The 15,428-nt window shown below is 47.8% G+C and overlaps 1 protein-coding gene and 1 pseudogene across 2 annotated transcripts in view; one reads left to right on the top strand and one right to left on the bottom strand.

Annotated features, from left to right (window-relative positions):
- The window catches only part of LOC146196238 (uncharacterized), a 75,282-nt gene that overhangs the window by 23,453 nt on the left and 36,401 nt on the right, over positions 1-15,428 (bottom strand). The window lies entirely within an intron of this gene.
- LOC146196239 (uncharacterized) lies at positions 43-7,573 on the top strand (annotated as a pseudogene).

Below are 15,428 nucleotides of genomic sequence, written 5' to 3'. Positions count from 1 at the left end.
CTCATTTAGATGAAGTGCCGGTTTCACCACACCGACCCTAACATGACCGAAGGTGAGAGAGTGAAATGTTTGATGCGAGGTGTTAAAGAGTCGCCAGAACCCGCCGAAAACTGGACAAGTTTGAAAGTTAAGCATTGACCATTGAGAAGACGGACACCCAGATGCGCCACTATGAGCAATCACTTCAACCGGACTACTCAAGCTATTACCCCAGCGCATCTCCAAGTGGAGAGAGCCTTCGGGACCTCATCCGGGAGATCGTGCGAGAGGAGCTCCGCCGTTTGCTGACATCACTGCAACAATCCCACGTGGCGACGCTCGCGGACGTTGTCCGTGAAGAAGTCTAGCAGGCGCTGGGCGTTCCTCAAGCGACGGCTGCGACTGTTCCAGCACAAGAGGCAACAGTGATGAACTATGCTGCTGCATTACGTCGCTCTGCGCCCCGACGTGATGACTTTCCAAGCCCTCGCCCCATCCTGTTCCTGAAAGCCGCCCCTTGGCTCCCGCCCGCCAAGCCTACCAACGACCCCCAAGCCCCAGGAAGTGCGACGCCTGGAGGACAGCGAACAACCGGCCATTATGCTTCCACTGCGGTGAGGCTGGTCACATTCTGCGCCACTGCCCGTACCGACGAATTGGTCTCCGCGGATTTGCAGTCGACACTGCACGACCCCGCCCAGGTGAACGACCGCAAGAAATCGACAACTATCTGCATAGCGGTGAGATTGCGCCACCAAGCCGTCGGTTGAGGTCTCAATCGCCGTACAGAGCCTGCTTTTGCGGGCGCAAGTCAGCCCAATAAAGAGTTTCTTCCCTGCCTTCCAAGACTCATTTGTGTCATCGACCTTGTCACCACGTGACAATATGATGGTCTTGAAAGACCGTAAACTGCTTCCATTGTCCAGAGGGATTGTACCAAAGAGCGATGGATCTGCATAAGGCATGTTCTATCTGATCCCCAGTGTTCCTTTGACATCATTTTCAGTAAGCTAAGAGACTGCAGTGTTTTCTTTTTGAGGTTGTATATGTGTGGTAGGACCGTGAGTTTTCTGTGAAATGTTATACCAATGAAGTTATGTCCCAGTTTTATCGGTAATACAGCTTGATTAAGATATAAGGTGGGATCAATCCGCAAGCCTCTTCTGATTGAGAAAAGAACCGCTACTGCTTTTGCAGAGAAAACCTAAATCCATTTCTGTCTGCCCAAGTTCCTTATTGCCTGCATTCTTTATCAAAATTTGTGGTTGCACCTCACTCTTCCGGAAGACTGTTGGATGACACTGTGGCATTGCAAGAAATAACCAGGCGGACGACGCTGCCCGTTTTGCCCATGACGGACTTCCAGTCCAAATTACGTTAACGAGAGCCGACGCAGCAAGCGGGCTTCACTGTTTGGCGGTGAAGCTGACACATTCAGCATGGAACACCGGAGAGTTCTTCGTTGCCTCAAGGAATTGGACCCTGAACTGCGCCTGCGTATTCCCCACCACACAACACGTGAAACGTTACTGTGGTGCCTATGGCTTGGCGTTGCTTTCGCAAACAAATACGCCATCCTGATCAGAATGCCTGACAGCCCTGCTTTGTGAACGATGTGGCGTTAATGAAACGATTGAGCACCTCCTTTGCGATTGTCCTGTTTTTGCAACCGAACAACATATGCTGCGTACTGCATTGGATCGTCTGGCCGCTTACCCCTAAACGGAAGGGAAGCTCTTGGGACCATGGTCACAAAAATGATCTGCGTTCAAAGACTACAAGGTATTTCACTTTTTTAAGACTAGCCTGATTGCTAGACTGACTTTCTCACCTCCTCTCCTCTTCTACCCTCCCCCTTTAATCCCCATTCCCCCTCCCCAATGCAGGGTAGCCAACCAGAATTCATTCCTTCTGGTTAACATCCCTGCCTTCCACCCTCCTTTTCTTTTCCTCTCCTGTTCAAATCTCAAAAGCAGTAATGACGGAGCAGCAGCAAGTACATCCCAAGGTGGGGCTACCAATGGGAACATGGATGCTGAAGACAGCATTGATGAAGCTCTGCCACACAAAGCTCAGGCTGACTCAGTACTCAGAGGCACAGCATAAGCTCTATTATTCTATATGTTTGGCAAGTGTGCAAGCTTTCAGCAGATTATGCCAGATGGAAGTGGCATTATCATTTGTTACAGTTGCTGATCTATATACATTTACCAGCATTATCATAGCTATTTCACATGGATCTGTTCGCTCTGCCTTAGCAGTGGATTTGTTTATATCTTTAAAGCTTTAGTTTACTATGAGGATTTTGTTGGGGTCTGTGTGCAGAGCACTTCATTAGTTGAAAAAAGCTTCACATGGGTGCCGCTTGGGAACGTTAGAGTTTAATCAGTAACTTTAGACCTCCTACTAGCTGAATACCCAGTAACTACAGTGAGATCATCACTTACATAGAGATTATCAAAAACATTCCATTTAACATCCATAAATATGGAAGATGAGCTAAAAGGCAAATCTAAACAGCTTATTTTCCCTGAGCGCAGGAAACAATACGTGTTTGGCTGCATTGAGTAGGCAGATATTGCATATGAATTTTCTGTGAGCCGGCACATAGTGTCAGTGTTTTTGCTTCAAGAGATGAATGTGCATTAAAATCTCCGACTACCAGATATCGTTCTGGCAGTTGGTTTAAAACTTAAAAGTGCTTTTAAGTCATTAAGTGTTACTAATAAATGTGGGTTGAGATATATGGAATATATCATTACGGTTTTAAAATCTATCACAATGACTGCAACGGTATCATATTTTGTGCAGAGTTTAATTTCGTGGGTAGCAATGTCCCTGTACAATAGCGACACCACTAGGAAGCCTATTACTGTTCTCGGCCAATGTGAAAAATGTATGTTTAAAATGTTTTTGTGTTTAAGGCCTAAGTTTATTTCTTGCAAGCATAATACATCACTACATCACTAATTTTTGGTTAGGCCATGACAGTTCTGTACTAGGAACGCCATGTTTGTTAACTTTGGATTTTATTACAAACTTAGGAGTCTGGTTTATTGAGACCTGTTCCTCTGGGCTTCTCTTTTCTCCAAGAAAGTTTTACCTGCGCTTAAGAAGCGGCGGTGGCCGTAAGTATTGGTGGCTGAGGCGGCAACGTCGGCGCAAACAACAGACAGTGTCTGAGGATGCTTTCAACTTGCCGGACGAGCTGTTCCAGCGGTTATTTCAGCTTGAGGACACAGTGGCGTGGTTGTGCTGTGAACTTGTGGATGAACTGCGAGGCATGTGGGCAAACGCTTTGTCGGTGCAGCGGCAGGTGCTGCGCGCGCCGTTTTTTGCCTCCGGAGGCTTTCAAGTGTGCATAGGCAACGAGCAGACCATCTGCCTCGCACAACCTAGTCTGCAAATGCATGCACCACGTTTATGATGCAATGAAGAATTTGCAAAGTCGGCGCACAGAAAGGGTAGGTGCAATTCCCAGCACACTCGGAAGAAAAGGTGGCGGCCAAGTCGACCTTCCAATGCAGCAGCATCCCCGGCGCCGAAGGGTGACGCTGGAAATTGGGCAGCATTCTGGAGCCACAAGGGTTTGTACGTGATGAGCACCATAATCGTGAGTAGCCTACCTCTTCGACCTCGTGTAATCGTAATCGGTTACCCCTACAACGCAAGTTCTCGGTTGAGCTTATGTGCCTTTTTTTTCTCAGATCTGAAATGGCAACATGAAGATCATTGCCGTTAATTCACGCTGCCCGGGATCTTGCCATCACGCCTTTTGCCTGGCACTTCTCGTGGCTGCGTCTTGAGGTGGAGCAAGGCTTGCTGGAAGATTGGGAGCTTTTTGGGTAAGCAGCCATAAAACGATGTCATTCATTAGGCTGCCTAAGTGGCATATATTAAGCCACAGTGCTGCACAGTGGCTCGTACCTAGCTTCAAGATTAAGCCAGGCTAGATATTGAAATGTACTAAATAAGTGAAAGATGAATGACAAGTACCGTCTGTTGCAGAAGTTTGCGGCCCAACGCACCGGGCAGAGGAGCAGTATCGCTCCCGAGAGGCGGCGTTGCGCCCGCCGGCGCTGCCTGGTGACGTAGCTATAAAGAGTGAGGAGGCTTGTTCTCTTCTACTCATCCCGCGGTTGATATCGCACATCTTTGCTCTCAGCCGCGGGATGAGGGGAAGGGAACAAGTCTCCTCACTATTTATAGCTGCGTCACCAGGCAGCGCCGGCGGGCACAGCGCCGCCTCTCGGGAGTGATACTGCTCCTCTGCCCGGCGTGTTGGGCCGCAAACTTCTGCAACAGACTGTACATGCTTAAGTGCACGCCATATTTTGGCTGTGCAGGAGACAGCGGATGCCCCCTAGAACCTTGGCTCTTGACACCAGTGCCGGGATGACCTGAATCTCATTCAGCAGAAGGGCAGTACAATCTGCATTGCAGTGCTCATTACATATGTGAACAGTGAAGACTCGGACGCACAGACTTCAAGCCGAACCTGTGGAAAGCCCCGTCAAACAAACAGCTCAGGCTGTACACAAAAGGTGTAGAGTTCTCCGAAATGTTTCTACCCAAAGCAAGCACTACTGAATTTTGCTTTAATCCTGCACGAAGTCCTTGAGATAGACAGTGCACAGGGGATCATGCTGAAAGCATACCTTCGACTGCAAGGAAACTCGAAGCATCTTCGATAGCTACTACTTCCTTTCATTGGGTGGCCATTGCCATGTTTTTCATTATTTGAGTGCACCCTCAGCGACTTGGAAGGCATTGGTTATGTAATGCTAGATGAGGAAAAGTGAAACGTTGCTGAAACCAGTGCAACAAAGTCTGTGCCTTGAATGGCATTGGCTTCTGTGAGCTCAAAGGCCCACAGAATACGAGTAAGGCAAGGAGACTTCGAGATGCTTGCACGACTTTTGCAACTATAAAGGATTTCGTGGAGCTGCATGCAAATATGAGATTTAAACAGAAGCCATTGCAAGAAAACTCTATGATGAAAAGGAAGAATATGATCTGGATAGGACTTGTCAATAAAGTGTAAGGTTGGCTTTGCTGCAGCCGACAGCTTGGTGCAGGGAAGCCAGAGTTTTGCTTGAAATTAAATGTCCCTACAGGTGCCAGGTGAAGCCCATAAATGATGAGGGCAATTTCTGTTGACTACTTGCACCTGGAAAGTGGCATGCTGCAACTGAAAGTCGTGTATTACATGCAAGTGCAGGCTTCATTGTTCTCAACCTTACACTATGCCAGTTTCAGTATGTTCAGCACACCAAGCCGTCAATAAAAGGTGGCACAAGACAGGTTCTTGAGCTGCCTCTATCCTAGAATGGAACGGTTTTATTTTAATCCATTCGCTTCCGAAGCCAGCCATCCGCCGACCGCTTCGGCCAAGGCCAAACTGCAATAAGCCGGCATTTGCGAGCCTCTGAATAAAAAGCGTTTTTAAAAGGCCCTGATAGATGGCGCTTCTCACTACGCATGCAGCAATATTAATGCCCTTCAGGATCTAGCAGAGCAGCAATCGCAAGCCCAGCGAGTCCGTCTCTCCACAACGGCGGCTGGCCGACAGATCCTGCAGGCATTAGGCTACAACGTTGACAATTTAGAGCCACTTTCGTCCGCCGCCCCACCATGGGAGTTGATTGATGGTATACCATTACCAAAGAATATGAGTTCGGCTAATCCTCAAAGGCGCAAAGCTGCCGCCAAACGTCATAGGAAGATGTCACACAAGCTAGCCCAGGAAGGAGCTATCCAACTATACACAGATGCCGCTCAGTTTCAACACTGCGCAGCTATAGCTTGTCACGACTCTGTGTCAGATACCTCGGTAGTTCAACGGCTTTCCGAGGAACACACTGTTACCAATCTCGAACTCATTGCCATACGACTTGCCATTACTCGAATAGTAGCAAGACAGGATCGGGCTCCGTGCACCACTTCATCGCCTCGAATCGGCGCCAGCAACAACGCGGAAGACTGAGCCTTTCGCCGCGTCTCTGCGGCGTTGGCAACAGAACCTGCGGCGGCGTACGTGATTGTTGACCTACATGTATTGAATTCGCTGTTGAGCGCTGTTCAGTGCAAAACGTGTAGCGGCCCAGTGCATTTGCTTCGTGGTGATCGCAATTACGGCCTCGAGACGAAGTTGACAGTCGTGTGTGATACCTGCGATGAGATCGCGGAAGCTGGAGTTCGAGACGGGTGGAAGGCTCCAAGAGGTGCAACCCCTTCGAAATCAACATGCTGGCCTGTCGCGCGATGCTTTCTACTGGAAACTGTCAGACTGCATTAAATGGCATATTTGCGGGTATGGGACTCTCGCACCGTGGAATGCACAACAAGACATTCCAACGCCATCTGAAGCAGACACTAAAGCCTGCAGCAACACGGGCAGCTGAAGCTGCCATGAGCCAGTGCGCGCGAAAAGTGGAGGCACTATATGAGGACTCGTGCTTTGGGCACAAAGGCAATATTGCCGTGTGCTACGATGGCACATGGATGACTCGAGGCCACTCTTCCAATATAGGCGTCGGGGCCGTCGTGGAGCTGTTCACGGGATACGTGCTCGACTGCATTGTTCTGTCGAACTTTTGCTTGGGATGCAAAAATGGCCCGAAACCTGACAGTGAGGGCTATGCGCAGTGGAAAAACAACCATCAGTGCCAGAAAAACAGCGAATCTAAAGCTGGACAAATGGAAGTTGAAGCTGGCCTGATTCTCTTTGAAAGGTCACTCCAACGGCATAACATGCGCTACACCACCATTCTGTGTGACGGCGACAGCCGTACATTTAATGCTATTCAGGAAGCAAGAGTTTATGGCTTTGTTGAGGTGGAGAAGGAGGACAGTGTTAATCACATTCAAAAAAGAATAAGGACAGCGCTCCGCAATTTAGTCCAGAAACACAAGGTAGATGTAAAACGACGCCTTGGTGGAAAAAGCAGATTGACTGCGGAACTCATCACCCGCCTCAGCACATACTATGGCCGTGCCTTGAAGTCGCTTGAGGGGGATGTAGATGCCATGCAACAGGCAGCGATGGCAACATACTATCACATAACTTCTACTGATAGCTACCCAAACCACAACCTTTGTCCGACTGGTGAGAGTTCTTGGTGCCGCCACAATGCTGCCAAGGCAAAAGGTGAAGTTCAGCCTAAGCACCAGTACAACTTGCCCAAGGATGTTGGAGAAGCTCTGCTGCCTATCTATCAACGCCTGGCCGAGAAGAACCTGCTTCAGAGGTGCCAACGGTGCAAAACACAAAACTCCAATGAAAGCTTGCACTCGGTAATCTGGAGCCTTGTGTCCAAGGAAAAGCATTCTTCACTGTTTGCAGTGCAAGCAGCTGTTGCTGAAGCAGTGCTCAGATTCAACACTGGCAACGAGTTCACCACAACCGCAATCTTGGATGAGCTGGACATGAACACCTGCAGCACTGCCTCAAAAAAGGGCTAAAGAGAAAGACTTGCGTCGCAGCTCCAGTTTCACCAAGAAGCGGGAGTCATCACTCAGCATCGCCAAGATAGCCAAAAGGCGGCACAGAGGTGCAATGCACCCAGATTATGCCCCTGGTGCATATCTATGAGTGTGAAGTTACTCAGTGTGCATAAAAATGATTTGAAATGTTTTTTCTCGTTTTCTCAAAACCACAGTTTTGACACATTTGCAGTAGTGCAGGGAAAATATCTCGGGTTCTAGGTTGGCTAGCTTCATAGTTCTTTTTTTGTTAGAAAGATAAACTTTTGGTGTGTGCATTAAGACTAAAACAAGACCAATCACAACTTAGTACAATTTTAAAACAATACAATTTGTCCGAGCCTCCATATTGAATTTTTTTCTGGTGAAGTTTAACATGCTGTAACTTCTGCTCAAATGGGCCTAAAACGTTCATTTATGTCTTAATGCATCCCGTTGGAATTCTAGATCATTTCTATGTGCAAAACTTTGCTGTGGCTTTTGTTACTACTTAATTACCTGCATGTTTTAAACAGTAATTATGTAATATTTTGAAAACCACTTGTTTCACAGAAAAAGTAAAAGCATATTTGAAATCAGCACATTTAAATACATAAGCTAGGAAAGTTTCATAAATATCTATCAAGAAATAAAAAAAATGGTTCTAAGAAGGGTGTCCCCCCTCTGATGGACATAGCTGTCCACTATTTTTGAGCCTGGTTGTAAAAAAAAAAAAAAAAAAAGAAGTTGGTGTCTCCACTTTTTTTGTTGAGTCATTTGCTGGGCCTCGAGCATGGCGTCGCGCAGGAAGAAAGCTCTCACGACTGAGGAAATTCATGAGCTGGTGTTCCAAAGTGATGATGAAAGTGAATGTGGTGACGATCCAGAAGCTACCTCGGGCCAAGAAAGTGGCGACAATGAGAATGACTGTAAGAACAGCAGTGGTTGTGAAAGCGATGTGTGTATCTTACGGCATTCCGCTCTCCTCTCCACCACCTTCGAAGAAGCCAAGAAGTGAAGATTGGCAGTGGGAGGAAAAAGACCATTCAGATAATGTCTCCAAACTGCCTTTTACCGGAAGTCCTGGAGTCAAACGAGCGATCCAACTCAAAGTAGGTGAGAGCCCTAGTGCTTTGGATTTGTTCAACACTCTCTACGATTTTTGGGACATGATTACAAGGCACAGCAACGCTTATGCAAGGCAGAAACAGGCTTCTAAGCCAGACCCTACATGGCATGAAACGACACCAGGAGAGATGAAAGTTTATTTCGTGCTGTGTGTTCTAATGAGCCAGGTACGAAAGAGCAGCATCCAGGCATATTGGTCGGAAGTGTGATCTGCACACCATTTTTTGCGACGGTGACGCCTAGGCAATGTTTCTGGGCGCTCTCCCGATATCTACATCTCTGTGACAGCAGCCTTGCGGCAACTGATGACAAGCTAAGGAAGCTACGACCTGTACTGGACTATATCATCAAGTATATAAGTGCCCACTTTCCAGAAGGTCTCGCTGTGGACGAGAGTTTGATGACATTTCGTGGCGTACGTGCAATTCAACCCGTCAAAACGAGCCCGTTTTGGTGTGAAAATCTACAAGTTCCGCGAATCTGCAAGTGGCTACTTGCTGAACTTTTCTGTGTATACAGGAAAATGTGAGCAAACCATTGCTACCATTGGAATGTTGTGTAGCGAGGCTGTCGTGTCTCGCAGACGGTCACACAATCTATGTTGACAATTGATATTCTTCACCACTCATTTTTCTGCACATAAATCAAGCAGGATCAAACGCTGTGGGTACTGTTTGGGTGCACCGTAAGAACATGCCCAAGGAGCTAAAAAAGATAAAACTAAAAAAAAAGGCGAGTGCAAGGAGTTCTCGCAAGACATCATGGCTTTGACATGGCAGGACAAGAAGCCTGTCAATATGCTCTCGACATGTCACAACACAGCCAGCGTGACTGACACCGGCAAGAAAAATCACCAAAGTGGCCTGCCTGTTTTGAAGCCCCAGGTTGTGCAGGACTACAACCGTGGAATGGGAAATGTGGATCGAGAAGATCAACAGCTTGCTTCCTTTCCTATTATGTGAAGGTATGCGAAAGGATACAAGAAGATATTTTTTTGTCATGGATATTGCTGTATATAACAGCTACATCCTATCGGCCAAGATAACAGGAAAGCGAGCGAGCTATACGGACTGGAAAGTCTACCTGGCGGAACAGCTGATCGAAGTAGCTGTGTTACCGGGATACCGGCGACGAGGCAAATTGCCTGTTGGTGATTCACCAATGCGGCTAGAAGCGCGAGTGGGCTCACTTCCCTCGCCAAATCCCGCCAAACGCAATCAAACAAAATCCATCCAGGCAATGCCATGTCTGCAAAGTACAGGGGAAGAAGAGCGAGAGCCGGTAGGAGTGCGAGAAATGTGGAGTGGCACTTCACATGCCCCTCTGCTTCAAGACCTTCCACACTCACAAGGTACTCTGAGTGCAGTGCTTCCGGAAAACATTCCGAAACAAAATAAAACAAAAAGCTTTACCGTGGGAGGCAATAAGCCGGAGTGATGGAGGTTTCTTTACGACACGATACACGGGAGTACGCGGCGCCGTAAGCTGCGCGGAACAGCTCGCGGGAACGGCCGCCGAAGCCCCGGAAGCGAATGGGTTAAGTTCTATAAGAAACAACTGGTGCAAACACTCACTGATTCTGTTAAGTAGACAGAGTGTGTAATCTTTCGAACCTCTTGCATAACACAATTTCAACTGTGCTGATTTCAAATGCCAAAGTTTGGCAGTACAATTTTTTATCTAATGTGATGTTTTGTCAATGTGTACCTGAATATTTACCTATTGTAAAAGAATCATTGTTTGTCTCAATTCAGAGCTCCTACGACATAGCAAAACCTTCTGCAAAATAATTTCCATGTAGGTGCAGAGTTGGAATGGTTTTATTACAAGTCTTGTGGCAATCGGGTCAAGCACTAACAGATAACGTTTAGGCAGGCAGAAGGTAACCCCAAAGTTTGACAGTGCAATTTTCTAACGTGCAATCTTTTCGAACCTCTTGTACTACACAATTTCTAGCATTGCTGATTTCGAATGCCAAAGCTGGGCATTGCAATTTTCTGTTTAATGTGGTCTGTTTTGTGAATGTGTACCCAAATATTTATTAATCTGCTGTAAAAGAATTGTGACTGTTTGCTTCATTGATTTCAGACCACATGCCACAGAGCTTGCACGAACGTAAGTGCACAAACCCACTTCTCGGACAGCAGCAACAACTATCACCATAATCGAGTATCACCCCAAGTGTCACTCGATGCTCAAATGGCGAGTCTATGCACCCTGTGTGCCCCTTCGAAATAAATCGGGCCAAACGTTTCCAGGGAGCCATCCACAAACTCTTACATTGTTCAAAGCCATGGCAGTAGCACACTTGTGCATCTCACCAGCAGGCAGCAGCTGACCCCTAAATGAAGCCAGAGGGCAGCCATCTATCTACACCTTGGCCTCCCATGACACCCTTGTGTCCTGCTACCCTGGTGAAGGTAGAGGCCCGTGGACATCCCAGCTACATCTCTCCGCCACTTCAAGCAACTCTACCGAACAACTGATAGTTGTCCTCGGGTGGCTGCTCGAGCAATCCCACTCCAGGACAGGACAGCAGCCCACGTTTGAGTCGGAAGGAAGGACAAAATAGAAGCTTCCCCTTATACCCCACCGAGACCAGGAATCGGGTCTCTTTTCCTCGAATTGGGGCCAGGACCAAGCACAATACTCCAGTAGAGGGTTTCCAGCAAGAGATCTCGACCATCATGGAAGAAGAGCTGGCTGACTACTACCACCTGTTCATGGTTCAGCTCCTGGACCCTGCCCTCCCACTTCTGCAGAGTGTGTGGTGCCGACTCAGAGCACAAGCAATCAGTCCAGGCTGCCCTTTGCTGCGAACTGCATCAAAGGTAAAATGATAGCAAATGATGCCGGCATCATCATGAAGAAATGGACATGGGCATGACATGTAGTGCGAAGAGAGGATAACTGATGGTCGCTTAGGATAACCAACTGGATTCCAAGGGAAGGAAAGCATAGCAGAGGGTGGCAGAAAGTTAGGTGGGTGGATGAAGTTTAAGAAGTTCGCAGAAGTTAAGAAGTTCTCAGGCAAGTGGATACAGCTAGCAAAGGACTGGGTTAATTGGAGGAATATGGGAGAGGCCTTCTCTCTGCAGTGCATATAGTCAGGCTGATTATGACGATGATCACCATCATCAAGGACACCCCAGTAGTGAGAACTGCCGCCATCAAGCCCACCCTCCAGCTCCTCCAGCACAGATAGTGCCACCTCCCCATTACACACAAGCTGGCTGCCAGGCTTTGCGTGTTCCCGGGGTTATCTCATTTGGTTGGATTCCTGGCCATGTAGAGGTTTCTAAATATGAAGCTATCGACTCCCAGGCAAAATCAGCACATGGCAGCCTAACTCCACATTCTGCTGGAGTTTGCCATATTCTGGTAATGTTACCAGGCACATCTCTGAATGCCACCTGCTGCTCAAACATTCAGATCATAAGGTGGCCGGAACTACTTCAAATCTGCACTCGACCAAAGGACCTCACCCAGAGGGAAATCCCTCCTCCTCCTCCAGCTAAGAGTGGGGCGTTCACTGCTCTCGTGACATGTACGATCTCCGATAAGCATTTCCTTCTCGCCTATTTATACTGATCATCTGTTGTTCATTTGACCTAAAATCACAACGGTTTTTTATTGGTTCACAGGAAGGGTGCAGTATCTGTCAATTGTTCTGTGAACACCTTAACCTCGCTGTAAGGGAAGGGAGGAAGGTGGAGTAAAAGCGCAAAGAAAGAAGGGGTGCTGTAGTGGAGGGCTCCGGAGTAATTTTACCACCTGGGGATCTTTAACGTCTACTGACATCGCACAGCACACAGATGCCACTGTTTCACCTTATCGAAATGCAGCCGTGCGTTTGTTAAAAAAAGCTGAAGTATGAATGTGCGCAAGACTTTGCATGACGGACTGCCTACAGAAAGTTGCGTCAGCTCATGCACTGGAAAAGAGGCTTTGAGATAACCCATCCTATACTGGAAGTATGCAGCCTCTTTTCCAAGTCCATTGCCTCCTTTCCCAAATGCAAGTCCCAAATGACATGGCAAGTTCTTGAAAATATCTGCTCCTTAAATACATATGCTGGCCAGCTATCCACACTCTAAAGACTGCGAAAATAACCTGAAATATCAAAGTTCAATGAAAGAAATTATTTCAACTTCTTCCATAATGGCGGAGGAAGGGTCACCGGTTTTCTGCACATCCTGAAGTGCTGTACAACTCTGGACCTCACCACATGTCATATATGATGACGAATGGTGATCTGTGGTCAGTGCAGATTTTGTGCTGATGGTGACAGTAACCATGCCATTTTATCCTGCGATGTGATGGCTAGAAGGTGGAGCAAGTGCCTATTTTACCACTGGTGGCCACTGCAGTACTGATGTCAGCTTACCAATGCACTATCTGGCACATGCTGACCCATGGGGATGGTTTTCTTGTGAATGCCGCTCTTCAGCTGTGCTGTTATTTATTGCTCTGCCTTGTACGAACATTTCTTCTGTTTTCAGGTTCGATTGAAGCCTAGCTTTTAGTTTCAGGAAGCAACCATTAAAATCTACATGCGCATTCTTCCTGCTTCTCATGTTTAGCCTCTGCATTACAAATAGGCTGCAGTGTGAAATCGAAAACCACAAACTCACTGTGTTGCCTCTGGCTGCACGTCTCGACATATGTCGCAGGGGAAATACAGCCAGCGTGTGAGTTTCCTGTGTTTAAACAGCCAGAGCACTATGAAGCTTGAAGTTGAATGGTACCTCATGCAGACAAACCTCCCAATGCATCTTAGGAATTGCATTTCGACCAACAGTACATATTAGGAAATAGACACTTTAACAGTTTATGTTGCCTGTTTCCGTCTGCATTACTGGAGTTGTGGGATCCCTTTCACCGGCAGTGCGCAGGCACTTCATTGGTCCCTCAAGGTGCGCATATACTAAACTGAAGGTCAATAGCGTCATCTGGTGGTGTAAAGGCAAGATGCCACGCATCGGGACCAATTAAGTGCATGCACACTGACGGTGGGAGGGATACTGCAACTCCAGTAATGCAGCCAGCAATACACAATATTCCGCTAAAGATGTCTAATGTCACACGTGACGTTAATGAGTAGAGAGTGTAAGAGTAAGAGTAACCATATATGCTAAACTGCTGTTGTATCTCTCCAAAAAAAGGCAGACGGTAAAGAAAATTGCAAAACAAACTTTATATTGTCCAGTGAGGCATCCAACGTTAAGGTCTCTCTTTCTGAACAACAAAAAGAACGAGGCTCCATGGCAATAAAATGACTATGCCTCCGCTGACACTTAAACATTTGCGGGTCGAATTCAAAAAAAAAAATTAGTACATGGTTAAGGGGGGACGCGGGTCTTAAAATCGCGAAAATTGGTCAAAAATGGCAATTTTCAAAAATTGCTGTTTTGAAGTCTTCAATGTCCCGACTATGCCTCTACAAAATATTATGGCTCAATTCCTACTCAAAGTATTAAAAAAACGGCAATTTAGAAACGTCGGTGAGCCGAAATTGAACGCCAAACGCGAAAATTTGCACCATTTTCAAGCCGCCGTAGCTCCGCGCGGCGCGAACCGACAGGCGCCATCTTGGTCTCGTTTGAAAGCTCATTTCCCGCTCTTTCTCCTGGCGTCTCTCAACACGCTGTAGGTTTTCGCACGGCGGAGCTTTCGGCATCCGTCCGCAAGGGGTGAATCGTCGCGAGACAGCCGCTGATTGGGTAAAGCGCGCGCTCTCCGAGGCGCAACCCTTTGATTGGCCCTGACGCATGCCCCACCTCCCGCGACCGCGTTGCCTGCTGCTTCGTCGTCTGCTTTTGCCCGCTGGCACGTGATTTTTTGCGCTCCTCTTTGTTTCCTAGCATTTCTCGTTCTGCATTTTTTCTCATCGTTCCTGTAAATATTTTGACTATTAATTCGCTCCTCTTAGCTTTCAAGTTATTGTTTTCGTGTGTATTTGCCTGCCTGGTGTCTGTTCCGCGTGTCTCGATGGCGCGGGACGCGCGCTTGAAAGCAAGCACGCGAAAAGCAGTCGGCAAAAGAAGACGCGCGTGGAATAAGAAGAGTGCCACATCGAGAACTACAGCTTCGGTGTTGCCGCAAGCCGCAGGGCCGTCGGCGGATGCGGCTGGATTGAACTCGTCGACCACAGTTTTGCCGATGGACGCGGCTGAACCGACATCGTCGATGTCAGCTTCGTTGGTGGACGCCGCGGCTGGACCATGCCGATCGGCGTCAACTTCGGTGTTACCGCAAGTGTCTGCGGTTCCAGTGGATGCGCCTGGACTTAGCCCGTCGAAAATATTGACTTTTGATGCTCTGCGAGTCGCTTCAAATTCTGCGTCGTCGGAAGCGGCCCAGCCGGCTGAGCTAAGCCTAACGACGACTTCGGCGTTTCCGCACGTCGCTTCAGCGCCGACGGACGCGGCTAAACTGAGCTGGCGTGTTCAACGTTTGGACACTGTTTTTTACGGAGGAGGAGTGCGCGGGACGCGAAAAATGTGCAGATAACGCCAAGACGTCATTGGCAAAGAAGTCCGCGACTTCCCGCAAGTTCGAGCTGATGAACGTCAGCACAGTAAGTGTAGACGACGATCGCGGCACTGAGTATATAATTGTTGATATGAGCATACTGAAGAAGCTGTTTGCATCCACAAGCTGCAGCAAGTGTGGGATGGCCAGTGTTCAATTCGCGAAATGCAGCGGAAGAGAGTATGGCTTAGCTGTGAAGTTAGTGCTCACATGTTCGAATTTCGATTTCGCCGAGTGGCACTTTTCGTCGCCACGAGTGCCCGGGAAATCTAGCATCACACCCTTTGAAGTAAATCTGCGGGCGATGAAAGGCATACAAAGTA

Source organism: Amblyomma maculatum, chromosome 3, assembly GCF_055883805.1.
Source record: "Amblyomma maculatum isolate TAMU_Amacu chromosome 3, ASM5588380v1, whole genome shotgun sequence".
Classification (NCBI taxonomy): Eukaryota; Metazoa; Arthropoda; class Arachnida; order Ixodida; family Ixodidae; genus Amblyomma; species Amblyomma maculatum.
The sequence above is the reverse complement of the archived record's forward strand: the minus strand, read 5'-3'. Positions and strand labels throughout refer to the sequence as shown.